We start from the raw sequence: 18,533 nt of genomic DNA, 5'->3' as shown, positions 1-18,533 counted from the left end.
ATACATTGTATGTTAGCCAATTTGACAATAAATTATATTTAAAAAAGTATATACAAAAAATAAAAGAATTCAATGTAACATTACACAAGTCTTTAATCACAAGGAAAGATCAAGATAATAGAGGAACAGAGGACAAATATAAAAATATCCAGAAAACAATTAAGAAAATAAGTACATACTTATCAATAATTACTTAAATGTAAATGGACTAAGTGGTCTAGTAAAAAAGACACTGGTGACTGGATTAAAAAAAAGATCTATATGTTGCCTACTGGAGACTCACTTCAGAACTAACATACAGAAGGTATGGGAAAAGATATCCCATGCAAATAGAAGTGAAAAAAGCTGGGGTAGCAACACTTCTATCAGAAATGATAGATATTAAAAGAAAAATTGTAGAGAAAAAATGGTATTATTTAAGGAAAAAAGGATCATCACAATAAGAGGATATAAAAATTGTAAATATCAGAAATCCAACATGCTGGAGAAGACCCGAAGTTCCCTTGTCCCTCAAACACAGCAGTGTTGAGGCTAAAGGACTTTGAATTCCAAGAGTCCAGGCAACAGAGTGACAAAGACATCTCTAGGGACCCACAGGGACAACCTACAGGCCATAGGTGCGTGATTGCAAACTGGGATAGATAAAATGGGCCATGTAGGCATGGAGGGGAGGGATCATCTTCTGCGGAGAGACAAGAGGAAGAGAAAGAGAGGCTGGGCAAGCATAGGACTTTATCAGGACAAGAGAAAAACCATGGACCAATGGGGATGGACAAAGATCCAGTCTCTAACAGCAGGGCTTCCTCCAGACTGGGGTCGGCTGCCTAGTTTGTGCTCCTGGGAAGGAGAGGAGTCAGTCCTGGGCTGGTAACTTGTTAAGAGGTGCAGTCTGCAGTGGGAGAAAGCAATCCCTTCCCTGGAGGGCTGTGGGAGGAAGGTATATAACCTTTCGAAGGACAAAGACTGCCTGCATCTGCCAGCCAGAGGCAGGGATATCAGTGGCAGGGACCAGCCCCCCCCCCCCCCGGTACTGGGGCACATGGAGCAAGACCCTTCAAGACATCGGGCTTAAATCCCATCTGAGTGCCAGGGAGTGGAAAAGTCAGTGGAGCAAGACAAACAGCCAGCATGCACTGTGAAGGAGGGTGGCTCTTCCTGGAACCGGGGCAACCAGAGCAGGACCCTTTAAGAAATTGGGGTTTAAATTCCAGCCAAGCACCAGGGAGGTGTGGGATTTTGTGGAGTGGGGAAAAAACTGCCTCATTCGTGCCTGCAGCACTGTGAGGACGGGCGGAACAGAGTGTTTTGGGACACCTGGTCTGTGGAGGAGACCTGGGGTGTTGCCATTTTTCTCCCCATCACCAACAAGGTGAGGCCTCAGGGAAGGGACAGCAGGCCCACAGTGGAGGTGGGACCCGCCTACACCAAACCACATGCCTCCGTGCCTGGTAACTGCCTATCTACTGGAGTGGGATTGACATTGAAGAACCAGACAGCCCCTCCTCCAGACCAGTGCTTCCACCCTGGTTCCAAGGCACCCAGTGGTTTTGCATTTGCTGGTTTAATTGTTGAACAATTCTTATTATACACACACACACACACACACACACACACACGCACGCACATATATATGTATGTATGTATGTTTTTTTTTTCTCTTCCTTTTTTCCTTCTTATTTCTTCCCTCCTCTAGCCTAGTTATTCTGGTTGTTGGTTTGTTTAAGCAGACATATTTAATCTACTCTCCTTATACCTGTTCTATATATCCTTGTTTATCCCCCCCCCGATAGACCATAGAGTTTGTCTTGTCAATTCCCTTCCCTTCCCTTCCCTTCCCTTCCCTTCCCTTCCCCTCCCTTTCTTTTTTTCCGAACCCCTGTCAAATTTCTCTTTGTATGGGATAAGAACTATTCCGTCAGCAATGCCCAAACCCGATTGTTTTGCTGTAGTGGGTGTTTTGTTTTTGTTTTTCTGTCAGTTGGTTTGTTTTCTTTTCCAGGGGTACTTCAATGAACAAATAAAAGCACACCTTCTCTTCCAGAAGAAGAAGAGAGAGAAAGGGGTGGAAGGTGTACTTGAACAAATCATAGCTGAGAACTTCCCCAATCTGGGGAAGGAAACAGACATTGAAATCCAGGAGTCACAGAGAACTCCCTTCAGACGTAACTTGAATCAATCCTCCACATGATATATCATAGTGAAACTGGAAAAATACAAACATAAAGAGACAATTCTGAAAGCATCTAGGGACAAACAGGCCTTAACCTGCAAGGGTGGACACATGAGGGTGGTAGCAGACCTATCTACTGAAACTTGGCAAGCCAGGAGTGGCAGGAAATATTCAATGTGCTGAATAGGAAAAATATGCAGCCAAGAATCCGTTATCCAGCAAGGCTATCATTCAGAATAGAAGGAGCAATAAAGGTATTCCCAGACAAATAAAAACTAAACCAGCCCTACAAGAGATCCTAAGGGGTATTCTGTGAGTGGAATGTTGCAAAGACCACAAAGGACCAGAGACATCACTACAAGTATGAAACCTACAGATAATACAGTGACTTTAAATCCATGTGTTTAAATAATAACACAATGTAGATGGACTAACTGCTCCAATCAAAAGACATAGGGCATCAGAATGGATAAAAAACAAGACCCATCTATTTGCTATTCACAAGAGACCCATTTTAGACCTGAGGACACCTTCAGATTGAAAGTGAGGGGATGGAAAATCATCTATCATGCTACTGGAAGTCAAAAGAAACCTGAAGTAGTCTTATTATAGCAGATAAACTAGATTTTAAACGAAAGTCTGTAAAAGAGATGAAGAAGGGCATTATGTCATAACTTATGGGTCTGTCCATTAAGAAGAGCTAAGGTTAATAAATGTTTATGCACCAATTTGGAGACACCCAAATATATAAAACAATTATTGCAAACATAAACAATATTATTGATAAGAAGGTTGTAATTGCAGGGAACTTTAATACTCCACCTACAGTAATGGACAGATCATCAAAACAGAAAATCAATAAAGAAACAATGGCCATGAATGATACACTGGACTAGATGGACTTGAAGGTATACTCAGAACTTTTCATTCTAAAGCAACAGAATACACATTCTTCTTGAGTGCGCATGGAACATTCTCCAAGAAGATCATATACTGGGTCACAAAACACCCTCTATAAATATAAAAGAATTGAGATCCTACCATGCACATTTTCAGATCACAATGTTATGAGACGTGAAATCAACCACAGGAAAATTTTTGGAAAACCTCCAAGTGCATGGAGGTTAAAAAACATCCTACTAAAGAATGAATGGGTCAACCAGGCAATTAAAGAAAAAAAATTAAAAAATATACAGAAACAAATGAAAATGAAAACACGGCTGTCCATCCCTTCAGGATTCAGCAAAGACAGTCCTAAGAGGAAAACATATTGCAAGGCCTATCTCAAGAAATACAAAATCAAACAGCACACCTAAAGGAACTAGAAGCAGAACAACAAAGAAACCCCAAAGCTAGTGGAAGAGAAATAATAATTATCAGAGCAGACATCAACAATATAGAATCCAAAAAAAAAAAAAAAAAAAACCAGTAGGAGAGATCAATGAAACTAAGAGCTGGATTTTTGAAACAGTGTGCAAAATTGATAACCCCCTACCCAGACTTCTCGGAAAAAAAAAAGAGGAAGGAAGTAAATAGATAATCTCACAAATGAAAATGGATTTATCACAACCAATCCCTCAGAAATAGAAGCAATTATCAGAGAATACTATTAAAAATTATATGCCAACAAACTGGGCAATCTGGATGAAAGGGAAAAATTCCTAGACACCCACAGACTACCAAAACTCAAACAGGAAAAAATAGAAAATTTGAACAGATGCATAACTAATGAAGAAATTGAATCAGTTATCAAAATCTCCCAACAAATAAGAGTCCTGGGCCAGATGCCTTCTCAGGGAATTCTACCAGATATTTAAAACAGAATTAATTCCTATCCTCTCAAGTTTGTCCAAAAAATACAAGTGGAAGGAAAACTTCCAGACTCATTCTATGAAGCCAGCATTACCTTGATTCCCAAACCAGATGGAGACCGCCCAAAAAAACCTACAGGCCAATATCCCTGATGAACAAGGATGCAAAAATTCTCAATAAGATACTAGCAAATTGAATTCAACAGCATATTAAAAGAATTATTCACCATGATCAAATGGGACTCATTCCTGGGCTGCAGGGCTGGTTCAATATTTCATATCTATCAATGTGATACATTACATTAATAAAAGAAAAGATAATAACCATATGATCCTGTCAATAGATGCAGAAAAAAAACATTTGACAAAATACAGCATCTTTTTATTTTTTAATTTTAATGTTTATTTATTTTTGAGAGAGAGAGAGAGAAAGAGAGAGAGACTGCAAGTGGGGGAAAGGCAGAGAGAGGGAGACACAGAATCTGAAGCAGGCTCCAGGCTCTGGGCCGTGAGGCTCAAACTCACAGACTGCAAGATCATGACCTGAGCTGAGGTTGGCCATTTAACCAACTGAGCCATCCAGGTGCCCTTATAGAGCATCCTTTAATAATAAAAACCCTCAAGAAAGTCAGGATAGAAGGAAGATATCTAAACATCATAAAAGGCATATATGAAAAGCCCACAGTCAATGTCATCCTAAATGGGGAAAAACAGAGCTTTCACCCTGAGATCAGGAACACAACAGGGATGTCCACTCTCACAGTGTTGTTTAACTTAAAGTTGGAAGTCCTAGAATCAGTAATAAGACAACAAAATGAAATAAAAGGCATGAAAATTGGGAAAGAAGAGCTCAAACTTTCACTTTTTGCAGAAGACATGATATTATACATGGAAAACCCTAAAGTCTCAACTAAAAGGCTGCTAGAACTGATACATGAATTCAGCAAAGTCACAGGATACAAATCAATGTACAGAAATCAGTTACATTTCTATACACCAATAATGAAGCAACAGAAAGAGAAACAAGAAATTGATCCCATTTCCAATTGCACCAAGAACCATAAAATACGTAGGAATAAACCTAACCAAGGATATAAAAGCTCTATATGCTGAAAACTGTAACAAACTTATGAAAGAAATTGAAGAAGGGACAAAGAAATGGAAAAAATTCCATGCTCATGGATTGGAAGGATAAATATCATTAAAATGTCAATAATATCCAAAGCAATCTACACATTCAATGCAATCCTAATTAAAATTGCACCAACATTCTTCCCAAAGCTAGAACAATCTTAACATTTGTATGGAACCACAAAAGACCCTGAATAGCCAAAGTAATGTTGAAAAAGAAAACCAAAGTTGGAGGGATCACAATCCTAGACCTTAGCCTCTACTACAAAGCTGTAGACACATAGACCAATGGAATAGAAGAGAATAGAGAACCCAGAATTAGACCCACACATATATGGCCAACTAATCTTTGACAAAGCAGGAAAAAGTATCCAGTGGAAAGAAGACAGTCTCTTTAGCAAATGGTGCTGGGAGAGCTAGACAGCAACATGTGGAAGAATGCAACTAGACCATTTTCTTACACCATACACAAAAATAAACTGAAAATGAATGAAAGACCTCCATGTGAGACAGGAACCCATCAAAATCCTAGAGGAGAAAGGAGGCAAAAACCTTTTTGACCTCAGCCACAGCAATTTCTTGCTCAACACATCTCCAAAGGCAAGGGAATTAAAAGCAAAACTGAACTTTTGGGACCTCATGAAGATAAAAAGCTTCTGCACTGCAAAGGAAGCAATCAAAAAAACTAAAAGGCAACCAATGGAATGGGACAGATATTTGCAAATGACATCAGACAAAGAGTTAGTAACCAAAATCTATAAAGAACTTACCAAACTCAACACCCAAAAAACAAATAATCCTTTGAAGAAATGGGCAGAAGACATGAATAGATACTTTTCCAAAGAAGACATCCAGATGGCCAACAGACACATGAAAAGATGTTCAGCGTCACTCATTATGAGGAAATACAAATCAAAAACCACATTGAGATACCACCTCATACTGGCCAGTGTGGCTAAAAGTAACAACCCAGGAAACAACAGATGCTGGCGTGGATGTGGAGAAACAGGTACCCTCTTGCACTGTTGGTGGGAATGCAAACTGGTGCAGCCGCTCTGGAAAGTGTGTGGAGGTTCCTCAAACAATTAAAAATAGAACTACCATAGGACCCAGCAATAGCACTACTCGGACTTTATCCAAAGGATACAGGAGTGCTGATTCATAGGGGCACTCCCATGAAACACCCCAATGTTAATAGCAGCACTATCAACAATAGCCAAATTATGGAAAGAGCCCAAATATCCATCAACTGATGAATGGATAAAAAAAAAGGTGTGGTTTATATATACAATGGAATACTACCTGGCAATGAGAAAAAATGAAATCATGCCATTTGCAGCAATGTGGATGGAACTGGTGGGTATTACACTGAGTGAAAAAAGTCAGAGAAAGACAGATATATATTTTCACTCATGTGTGGAACTTGAGAAACAGCAGGAGACCATGGGTGAAGGAAAGGGAAAAATGGTTACAAACAGAGAGGGAGGGAGGGAGGGAAACCATAAGAGACTCTTAAATACAGAGAACAAACTGAGGGTGGATGGGGGGTGAGGGAATGGGAAAATGGGTGATTGACATTGAGGAGAGCATTTGTTGGGATGAGCACTGGGTGTTCTAAGTAGGTGATGAATCATGGGAATTTACTCCCAAAACTAGGAGCACACCTTACACACCGTATGTTAGCCAATTTGATAATAAATTATATTGAAAAAATAAACAAAAAAGGAAATGGAAACTAAAACACAAAAGATACAAAAATAAATATAATTTGTCACTACACACACACACACACACACACACACACACACACACTGAAAGTATTGTGTGCACCTTCCTTTTGAAATTGTATTAAAAGCAATATTTACAGGTGGTCTTATTTTTAAAACTCTTTGAAGTATCATAAGAATTAAATAATGTTAGGCATGGCCAGCTGGCACAATTGGTTAAATCTTTGACTCTATTTTGGCTCAGTTCATGATCTTATGAGATTAAGCTCCAAGTCTGATTCTGCACTGACAGAGCTGGGTTTGCTTGGGATTCTCTCTTCTCTCTCTCTGCCCCTCCTATGCTTTTACTGTCTGTCTCAAAATTAACTTAAAAATAAGAATTTAAGTAATGTTTTTGTTTGATTTATTTATAAGTGGCCCCATAGAATTTTTCATGGGAACTTCTCAAATTACTTCATTATGCAACCCAAATACACACACACACACACACACACACACACACACGTGTGTGTGTGTGTGTGTGTGTGTGTGTGTGTGTGTGTGTGTAGGAAGAGATTTCAAACAACATATTTTTGCTATCAATGTATCATATAACGTTCTTTAAATATTAGGTAAAATTTGTAATATAGGAAATTCATTCTCAAAAATATGACATTGTCTAGACACTGCAATTTTATAAGGTCAATAGCTCTTTCCCTTTTCCATGCTATGAGTAAAACTTCTTTTTAAACATTTCTTTTGTTGATGTAAGTGCATAGAAAATTTGCAAATGCTGTGGTTAGGGCATGTCCTACATATAAACAAAACTGTGTATGTGGGTCATCTGTTATAACAACGTATGTCTGGTTATGCAACAAAATAGCCTCATACATCTGTTTGCCTGGCATTAGATTTATGGTGAAATAATCAGGGATGGTGCATGCTTTGTCAAATGGTGATCAGCTGCTCAAACTTTGAGAGTGCAAATTTAGAAATGCAAATGCCTATTCCATTATGATATTATAATCTGAAATCCACATGATTCTAATTTCTAAAAACATAATAATGGGATAAGAGAGAACTGGGGGGACATGGATTTTTCATTCAACAATGAAAAGACAAGCATATGATTCAGCTGACAAAAGCACTTTGAAAATTATGGTGCTTTGAAACTTTGTGATCACCAGAGGAGCAAATTTACTTTTTTGTTGTCTAAATTGTTTAGAGCAATGTATTTCACTCTTTCATTGCACTTAATTTTTCACAAGCCATTCTCTTACTATACTTATTTGTCTAAAATCCTGCAGATTAGGGTAGATATAAAAATATAATTATTCCCTTGAGTTTTAATTGTGAAATTTACTTCTGAGAACTATATCTTTACCAGCACTTGTGATGGGAGTAGCTCCTTTGATTCAATAGAATTCTGTATTTTTAACTTACTCTGTTACTTATATGTTGTTTCCATGTAAAGTTGATATAAAGTCATTCTAATTAAAAATGTTTCACCCTTCACTAGCACTTTAAATTCTTTAATGCTGTTAACACTATAATAAATTAACCATACATGCCTTTTTTTTTTTTTAATTAATTTAGGTTGCACAATCAAGTAATTTGAGAAATTTCCATGGGCCATTTACAAATTGCTAAAGGCAAAAACAGACATAAAATTATTTGAATATATCAGTTGTGAATTATACTGATGATCATGATCGGCAATTTATGAACAATTGTTCATGTTTCTCAGCCTCGATTTATCAACTAAAAGGTTAGTATCTAGCCTCTAATTGCTTTTTATCTGGGGACAAATAAATTTAAGAATCAGTATTATTCCCTTTGCCTACCCACAAATTCAGTTTCAGTGTTCATACTAGTAATACAGGTAACAGAGACTGATTTCTGCATTAATTGTTCTTGTTCCTTTGGTGTTACCAGAAATTCCTGATTTAACTGGAAATTGAACACATGGAAAGAGAGTGGTGGTTTGTGTCTGCCTGTAGTCCCTCTTGCTAGACTGATTCCAATTCAAAGCCTGACTGCTCATTGGCACTAGGTATAGAAACTAAGATAAAACATTTTCAATATATTTAGTGTTTTCAATTCATTTTACTTCTATATTTCATAGTGAACCTCTGATATGTGACAAGAGTTTGATTTGAATTTACTTTTCTGATAGTAAAATAATGTTTTCAAGGTCACAATATTATAGTGCCAATTCTTTCATTCACAAGATTTGCTACATTCCTTTACAGAGTTCAATGAGAGGAAAATGTCATATGGCTGTATTATGAAGAGACACTTCATGGAAAAGCTTGGTTCTAATCCTGGTTTTTTAACACTAATTCACCCTAGTGACCTTGAATAAAGTATATGTTGTATATGATTAATTTTTTAAATTATTAAGGAATGTTTCTGCTTCAAGGAGTAGATATGAAAAATACTAACATGTTTTGTATTCCCCTGGAGAAATACTTTATAAAGACTTCAAATATTATTAATTATAGTAATAAATGAGAAGGAAAAAAATATTCCACTAGGGCTTCTAGAAATAAAAAAGTCACTGAAAGTCATGCCCAGGCATTCTATGTAATTTGTTTTAATGATACAAGAACATGCTTTTTTCATATTGTTTTTTCACTAAACAATGCATTTCTTGGAAAAGAAATATGTGCAGATGTTAAGCACGAATTATTAATTGCTTTTCTGTTCATTTTGAAAGAAGAGTAGTATATAAAATATTTCTTAAAAATGCCTAATGTAAACAATACTGGATTGCTATAAAGTTGTTAAATAAATTATAATGTGTACATTTTCTGGAAAATATGGCATCTCACAGAATACCCACATACTCCTACAGATAACCTTTGCCTTAACATGATTTGTGCAACAAATTACTCTTTCCTTTGTGTATAAGTTCTCCCTAACTTTTGTTTTCTAAATTAAATTAGGTATACCATTAGACATATTCTAATATATATATCTGGGATGTTTTGTTTTCTTCATATGTTTTGTATTTCACACTAATGCTCCCCAAATGGCATTCTGAATGGTCCTTCTAGATTTAGAGCAAAGATGTCTGTGTATTATAAATTGAAACCATGACTAGCATTTACTCTTATCTGCTTATAAAATGCTGTTTCTTAGTAATTCTGCTTTTGATTAATATGTCTATTCATACTAAATATGTGTATTTATAAATTCAATCAATTATCCAGTGGAACAAAATTTTAAATAATTTGAAAATGAAATTAGTTCATATATCTACAAATGCTATGTTAGAGTGCCCTACCTAAGCATTTGATTCTGTAGACTGTGTGTTCAAATAGCACACGTTTAGTTGCTTTGTGATGAGCTCTTGGATCTGGACTTGCCATTCCAAATGTCTTTTTAGGGTTTATCTAGTTCAGTAAAATAATTCCAGTGAATTTCCAGGATGCTAGGCCACTAGGCAGGATTCCCAATGATTTTAAACCACTTCTTACTGTTTTCTCACAGAAGAATGTAAAATACTAAGGTTCCCCCTACAAGTCACCAGGGATTTGCCTCAATATCATATGGACATTGTAGTTTCACTTGATCTTTTTTTTTTAGGTTTTTTTTTTCCTCAGCTGAATGATTTAGTAAGAATTTACTAGAAATTCCACAATGTCAAGGACTGTGCCTGTGTTTAAGAACATAGCACTTAGGGGTGCCTGGGTGGCTCAGTCAGTTGAACATCTGACTCTTGATTTTGGCTCAGGTCATGATCTCATGGTTTGTGATTTTGAGCCCTGTGTGAGGCTCTGTGCTGACAGCATGAAGCCTACTTGGGATTCTCTCTCTCCCTCTCTCTCTGTGCCCCTCCCCTGCGCATGCTTTCTCCTTCTCTCTCTCTCTCTCTCTCTCTCTCTCTCTCTCTCTCTCTCTCAAATAAATAAGCTTAAATAAAAGAACATGGCACTCATTGTCAATTCTTTGTGGTATATGTTAATTCACATTATTTAATTTGCACAAACAAAATTAAATTTAAAACATTAAGTACAGTATTCATAATAATTTTAACTTCTTCAATGTATTAAAAAATTTAAAGGCACATACAAACATGTAATCTATAGGTTGATACATATATTTGGACATAAGTTTAAGGATTTAAATGTATCTCCTCAGTGGATAGAAAATGTTATAAATGTTTGCACAAGTGGGAAATATATGTCTATATGCACTATAATTTTAATGTGGCTATTTTTATGTGTTGAGTCTATATAAACTAGATTTACAATGAAAAATACTCCATATGTTCTAAGTGAGATAGGGTGACAAACCTTGGAAGCTGTTTTCAAAAATGATAATTGTAAATATTATTTACTTTAATAATGTTACCATCCTTGTGTTGTGATCTTTTGGTAATGCTGCTTTCTGTTCACCCTGCCTTAACATTGTGGCATCATGTTCTTAGGCCACATGGAGCTTCTGGAGTACTGAAAATCTCTGGACTGAACATGATGTTTTTGTTTTATGAGAAGAAGAATCGAAGGAAAGAGTCTTCTAAATGACTTAGTGGGTCCAAGATTTAAGCTGTGATGACAGTCACAAACATCTAGATTAAAAATCATATGCTGATGAAATAATTCTACTATACTTCATAGGCATTTAAAGATGATTTTTAGCAAAACAAACAACAAACAAACATGTTCCCCTCTCGACTTTTCTCTCTTTCTTTGGTAACACTGTGCCATTAGCTCAGCATACTGTAAATCTATTGTCTTTCTTTTCATTAAAAGAACACAATGAGTTCATTCGTGCATTTGGGCCTTTGCCCTTGACCCTCTCTTGGCCTGTAGTGCCATGTTGCTTCACGTGGCTAGCCTCTCCAGGCCTTGTTTTAGAAATATCTCCTCAGAAAAGACTACTGACGAGCCAATTGAAATTAGCTTCTAATATACTTCTCTCCATGTAACTTATTCTTTTAAATTTTCTTCATTACTCATTACTCTCTGAAATTATATGATGAATTATTTGTTAAAATTGACTGCTCTCTTCTAGACTATTAGGTTCTGTAACAGTAGATATCTTCATCCCCACAGTACTTCTAATGTCTATAAGAAAGTTGGATCCAATTAAGTAGTCAATAAGTGTTTTGTTAAATGACTTAATTTACTTAAGTATATTAAAATTGTATATAAAAACACCAAACTATTCCAACTATGTAATGAACAATCTGACTGGAACTTACAGGCTACCAAATTTCAAATTTTAAGTCAATTTTTAAGTTCTTATAAAGAGTCTATGTTCCTCTCCAGTGGTCATTTTTTGCCTTCCCTGGGAACCTAAAGAGAAGGTGGAGAGACTTTAATGATGAGAGCAAATGCACAAAATTATTGGTCATATTATCAGATGGTCCCTACCAGATAGACTTCTTACCCAAGTTTTAATGTTCAATTATTTATAATCCATACATAATTCCTGCTTTATAGTTGCATATTTAGGATATGTACAGTGACCATCTTTACATTTATTGAAACTGTCAAATTAGAAAAAAAAGTAACTGCTAAAAGTTGAGGTGATAAAGGAAGTTTCAATGATACTTTTCCTCAGTGGTATGCAGCCCACACAGAGTTATTCACATGTATATGGTCCTCTTTGTTGAAAAACAGGTTTTTAATTCTTGATGAAGTTTCCTTGTGAATCTTATTTCTGAACCTTCTAAATGTTTATGAAGTTTAAACAATAAATATGAAGTTTATGCAAATATAAATTTTGTGGTCATTTTATGGCAAGGCTGCAAAATTACAGATAGCCTTTTCTTCGTGCTGACAGAAATCTTCTGCTTTGACAGAGGAGGTGGTCAAAGATGGTGGTATAGAAAGACCCTAACTCACCTCCTCCTGTGGACCCACTGCATCTACACTACAGACAGAGCAATTCTTCATGAGGAATAACTAAGGGCTAATTAAATAGCTTCTGTACAATAAAAATAGAAAGATCAAACAGAGAAGTGTATGGGAGATGGACATATGACAAAGATGGGAGCCACACCCTCCAATGCTAGGGCCTGCAGTAGGGATGGATATTAATGAGGGGTATGCAGCCCTGGGGCACAGCAAAGAACACCCCCACCCCCAGAAAAAAACAGAGAAATTCCAGCAGTTTAAAGGGTCACTAGATTATAAGTAAAGGAAATTCATTTACAACCTCAGAGCATCTACAAAACTGTGGGAGAACTGCTGCAACTCTCTCTGGAGTCAGACGCATTGGCAAGCAAATGTTTATGTTCCCTTTCCACCTAGATTGTACAGATGAGAGCAGGATCCAGGCTCTCTAGGTGGCCTGCTAGGGCCACTTCAGCAAGCCCTAGGCCCCTAGCCACCACCAGCTCTAGCCATCCCCAAAGGCAGCCCACTCCCCATTACTGCTCCAGTTCTAGCTGTCCCACAAACGTGGTGCCAGCACAGTGTGACCTGGGACACCCCTAGCCCATGCTCACTGAAGCCAGTCATTTCATCAAGGTGGCCTAAGTATGACAGCTGTAATATAAAGTGCCCTAGGAGACCTGGTATGTACTTGCTCTTGCTCCAGTTCCAGCCCATCTAGCCAGGGTAACCCGGGCACAGAGTGCCTGGGAACTCCCAGAACGAGCCCATTCTGGTTCTAGCAGTTGTGCCAAGGCAGAGCTGGTGAGGAACACCCAAGGCACTCTGGAAAATGTTTGCTTGAGCCCTGGCTGTCCTGTCAAGGTGGTACCAATGAAGAGCACCCACCCAGCCCAAGTCCACTGCAGCTCCAGGGCAATTCCAGCACAAAGCACCATGGGAACCCCTGGTTCGTGCTCACTCTAGCTCCACCTGTCCTACCAGGATGCCTCTGCGCAGAGTTCCATCCCTGTGACTGCTGTAGCTCCAGCTATTCCATCAGGGGGCTTTGGCACAGAGTGCCCTGGGACCCCCATCCACACCTATTCCATCCTCAGCCATCCAGTAAGGGTGGTCCCAGAGCAGAATGTCCTGGGACTACATGGCTGAAGCCCACACAGCATCAGACAGCCAAGGATTCTAGGCACATACCATAACCACAGGTGATTTTCTTAGACTAAACCACTCCTTCAACTGTGGGAGAGGTCATTGTCCCATCAAATTCATATGAACAAACACAGAAAGTCAAAGAAAATGAGGAGATAGAGGAAAGTGCTTTAAATAAAATAATAAGACAAAATCTCAGGGGGAAAATAAATTAACAGAGATAAGCAATCAAAGTCATTAAGAGTTGAATGTTCCTGACCTTAGGGGGAAAGCTCTCAGTTTTTTCCCATTGAGGATAATATTAGCATTGGGTCTTTCATATATGGTTTTTATGATCTTGAGATATGATCCTTCTATCTACTTTCTTGAGTGTTTTTTATCAAGAAAGGATGCTGTATTTTGTCAAATGCTTTCTCTGTATCTATTGAGAGGATCATACAGTTTGCGGCTTTTCTTTTATTGATGTGATGAATCACATTGATGTTTTGCAGATATTGAACAAGGCCTGCATCCCAGGTATAAATCCCACTCAGTTGTGGTGAACATTTTTTTAATGTATTGTTGGATCCACTTGGCTAATATCTTGTTGAGGATTTTTGCATCCATGTTCATCAGGGGAATTGGTAGATAGTTCTCCTTTTTAGTGGGGTCTTTGGTTTTGGAATCAATGTAATTCTGGCTTCATAGATAGAGTTTGGACAAGACAGGGATGTCCACTCTCGCCACTGTTATTCAACATAATACTGGAAGTCTTAGCCTTAGCCATCAGACAACACAAAAAAATAAAAGGCATCCAAATCAGCCAGGAGAAGATCAAACTTTCACTCTTTATAGATGACATGACACTTTATATGGAAAACCCAAAAAACTCCACCAAGAAACTGCTAGGACTGATTCATAAATTTATATCTTTCAGTACTCACTCTAAGCATCAATGGACTAAATGCTCTAATCAAAAGACATAGGGTAACAGAATAGATAAGAAAACAAGATTCATATGTGCTGTTTACAAGAGTCCCACTTTAGACCTAAAGACACCTTCAGATTGAATTTAAGGGGATGGAGAATCATATATCATGCTAATTGTCGACAAAAGAAAGCTGGAGTGGCCATACTTCTATCAGACAATCTAGGCCTTAAAATAAAGATTGTAACAAGAGAAGAAGAAGGGCATTATATCATAATTCAGGGGTCTATCCACCAAGAAGACCTAAAAATTGTAAACATTTTTCCTCCAAATGTGGAAGCACAGAAATATATAAATCAATTAATCACAAGCATAAAGAAACTCATTAATAATAACACCATAATAGTAGGGGACTTCAACACCCCACTTGCAGCAATGGACAGATCATAAAAACAGAAAATCAACAAGGAAACAATGGCTTTGAATGACACACTGGCCCAGATGGACTTAACAGATATATTCAGAACAATTCATCCTAAAGAAGCAGAATATACATTCTTCTCCAGTGCACATGGAATGTTCTTCAGAATAGACCATATACTGGGACACAAATTAGCCTTCAACAAGTACAGAAAGATCAAGATCATAGTGTGCATATTTTCAGACCACAACACTATGAAACTCAAAATCAACCACAAGAAAAAATTTGGAAAGATAACAAATACTTGGAGACTAAAGAACATCCTACTAAAGAATGAATGGGCTAACCAAGAAGTTAAAGAGAAAATTAAAAAGTGCACAGAAGCCAAATGAAAATGATAACACCACAACCCAAAACCTCTGGGATGCAGCAAAGGCATTCATAGGAGGAAAGTATATAGCAATCCAGGCCTTCCTACAGAAGGGAGAAAGGTCTCAGATACACAACCTAACATTACACCTTAAAGAGCTGGAAAAAGAACACCAAATAAAACCAAAACCAGCCGAAGACAGGAAATAATAATGATTAGAGCAGAAATAAATGCTACCAAAACCAAATCAACCAGTTGAAGAGATCAATGAAACCAGAAGCTGGTTCTTTGAAAGAATTCACAAAATTGATAAACCACTAGCCACTTTGATAAAAAAGAAAAAGGACCAAAATTAATAAAATCAAGAATGAAAGAGGAGAATCACAACCAACACAGCAGAAATAAAAACAATAATAAGAGAATACTTTGAGCAATTATATGCCAATAAAATGGGAAATCTGGAAGAAATGGACAAATTCCTAGAAACATATAAACTACCAAAACTGAAACAGGAAGAAATAGAAAATTTGAACCGACCCATAGCCAGTACAGAAATAGGATGAGTAATCAAAAATCTCCCAAAAACAAGAGTCCAGGGCCAGATAACTTTCCAGAAGAATTCTACCAAACATTTAAGGAAGAGTTAAGACCTATTTTCTTGAAGCTGTTCCAAAAAATAGAAATGGAAGGAAAACTTCCAAACTCTATGAAGTCAGCATTACCTTGATTCCAAAACAAAGACCCCACTAAAAAGGAGAACTATATACCAATTCCCCTAATGAACATGGATGCAAAAGTCCTCAATAACATATTAGCCAAGTGGATCCAACAATACATTAAAAAATTTTTCACCACGAACAAGTGGAATTTATACCTGGGATGCAGGGCTGGCTCAATATCTGCAAAACATCAATGTGATTCATCACATCAATAAAAGAAAGACCATGAACCATATGATACTCTCAATAGATGCAGAGAAATCATTTGACAAAATACAGCATCCTTTCTTGATAAAAACCCTCAAGAAAGTAGGGATAGAAACATCATACCTCAAGATCATAAAATCCATATACAAAAGACCCAATGCTAATATCCTCCTCAATGGGGAAAACTGATAGCTTTCCCCCTAAGGTCCAGAACATGACAGGGATGTCCACTCTCGTCACTGTTATTCAACATAATACTGGAAGTCTTAGCCTCAGCTGTCAGACAACACAAAGAAATAAAAGGCATCCAAATTGGCCAGAAGGAGGTAAAACTTTTACTCTTTGCAGATGACATGATACTCTATATGGAAAACCCAAAAGGTTCCACCAAAAACTTCTAGCACTGATTCATGAATTCAACAAAATTGCAGGATATAAAATCAATGCAAATAAATCAGTTGCATTCCTATACACCAACAATGAAGCAACAGAAAGAGAAATCAAGGAATCAATCCCATTTACAATTGCACCAAAAACCATAAAATAGCTAGGAATAAATCTAACCAAAGAGGTGAAAAATCTATACACTGAAAACTATAGAAAGCTTATGAAAGAAATGGAAGAAGACACAAAAAAAAAAATGGAAAAAGATTCCATGATCCTGGATAGGAAGAACAAATATTGCTAAAATGTCAATAGTACCCAAAGCAATCTACATATTCAATGCAGTCCTTATCAAAATAACACCAGCATTCTTCACAGAGCTCAAACAAATAATCCTAAAATTTGTATGCAACCAGAAAAGACCCCAAATAGCCAAAGCAATTTTGAAAAAGAAAACCAAAGCAGGAGGCATCACAACCCCAGACTTTAAGCTATACTACAAAGCTGTAATCATTAATACAGTATGGTACTGGCACAGAAACAGACACTCAGATCAATGGAATAGAATAGAGAACCCAGAAACGGACCCACAAATGTATTGCCAACTAATCTTTGACAAAGCAGGAAAGAATATCCAATGGAATAAAGACAGTGTCTTTAGCAAGTGGTGCTTGGAAAACTGGGCAGAGAAATGCAGAAGAATGAACCTGGACCACTTTCTTACACCATACAGAAAAATAAAACCAAAATGGATTAAAGACATAAATGAAAGAGAGGAAGCCATCAAAATCCTAGTGGAGAAAGCAGGCAAAAACCTCTTTGACCTTGGCCATGGCAACTTCTTACTCAACACGTCTCTGGAGGCAGGGGAAACAAAAGCAAAAATGAACTATTGGTACCTCATCAAAATAAAAACTTGTGCACAGGAAAGGAAACAATCAGAAAAACTAAAAGGCAACTGACAGAGTGGGATAAGATGTTTGCAAACGACATATCAGATAAAGGATTAGTATCTAAAATGTATAAAGAATTTATCAAACTCAACAGACAAAAAACAATCCAGTGAAGAAATGGGCAAAAGGCATGAATAGACACTTCTCCAAAGACATCAAGATGGCCAACCGACACATGAAAAAATGCTCAACATCACTCATCATCAGTGAAATACAAATCAAAACCACAATGAGATACCACCTCACTGCTGTCAGAATGGCTAGCATTAACAACTCAGGCAACAACAGATGTTGGCGAGGATGTGGAGAGAGAAGATCTCTTTTGCATTGCTGGTGGGAATGCAAGCTGGTTCAGCCACCTTGGAAAACAGTATGGAGGCTCCTCAAAAAATTCAAAATAGAACTACCCTATGACCCAGCAATTGCACTACTAGGTATTTATCCAAGGGATACAGGTATGCTGTTCGAAGAGACACATGCACCCCAATGTTGATAGCGGCACTATCAACAATCCCCAAAGTATAGAAAGAGCCCAAATGTCCATTGATGGATGAATGGATAAAGATGATGTGATACACACACACACACACACACACACACACACACACACACAATACAGTATTACTCAGGACTCAAAAAGAATAAAATCTTGTCATTTGCAACTACATGGATGGGACTAGAGGGTATTATGCTAAGCGAAATTAGTCAGAGAAGGTCAAATATCATATGATTTCACTCATAAGAGGACTTTAAAATACA

This window comes from Herpailurus yagouaroundi, unplaced genomic scaffold (assembly GCF_014898765.1).
Source record: "Herpailurus yagouaroundi ecotype Mexico unplaced genomic scaffold, PumYag 139, whole genome shotgun sequence".
NCBI classification, from domain to species: domain Eukaryota; kingdom Metazoa; phylum Chordata; class Mammalia; order Carnivora; family Felidae; genus Herpailurus; species Herpailurus yagouaroundi.
The sequence above is the reverse complement of the archived record's forward strand: the minus strand, read 5'-3'. Positions refer to the sequence as shown.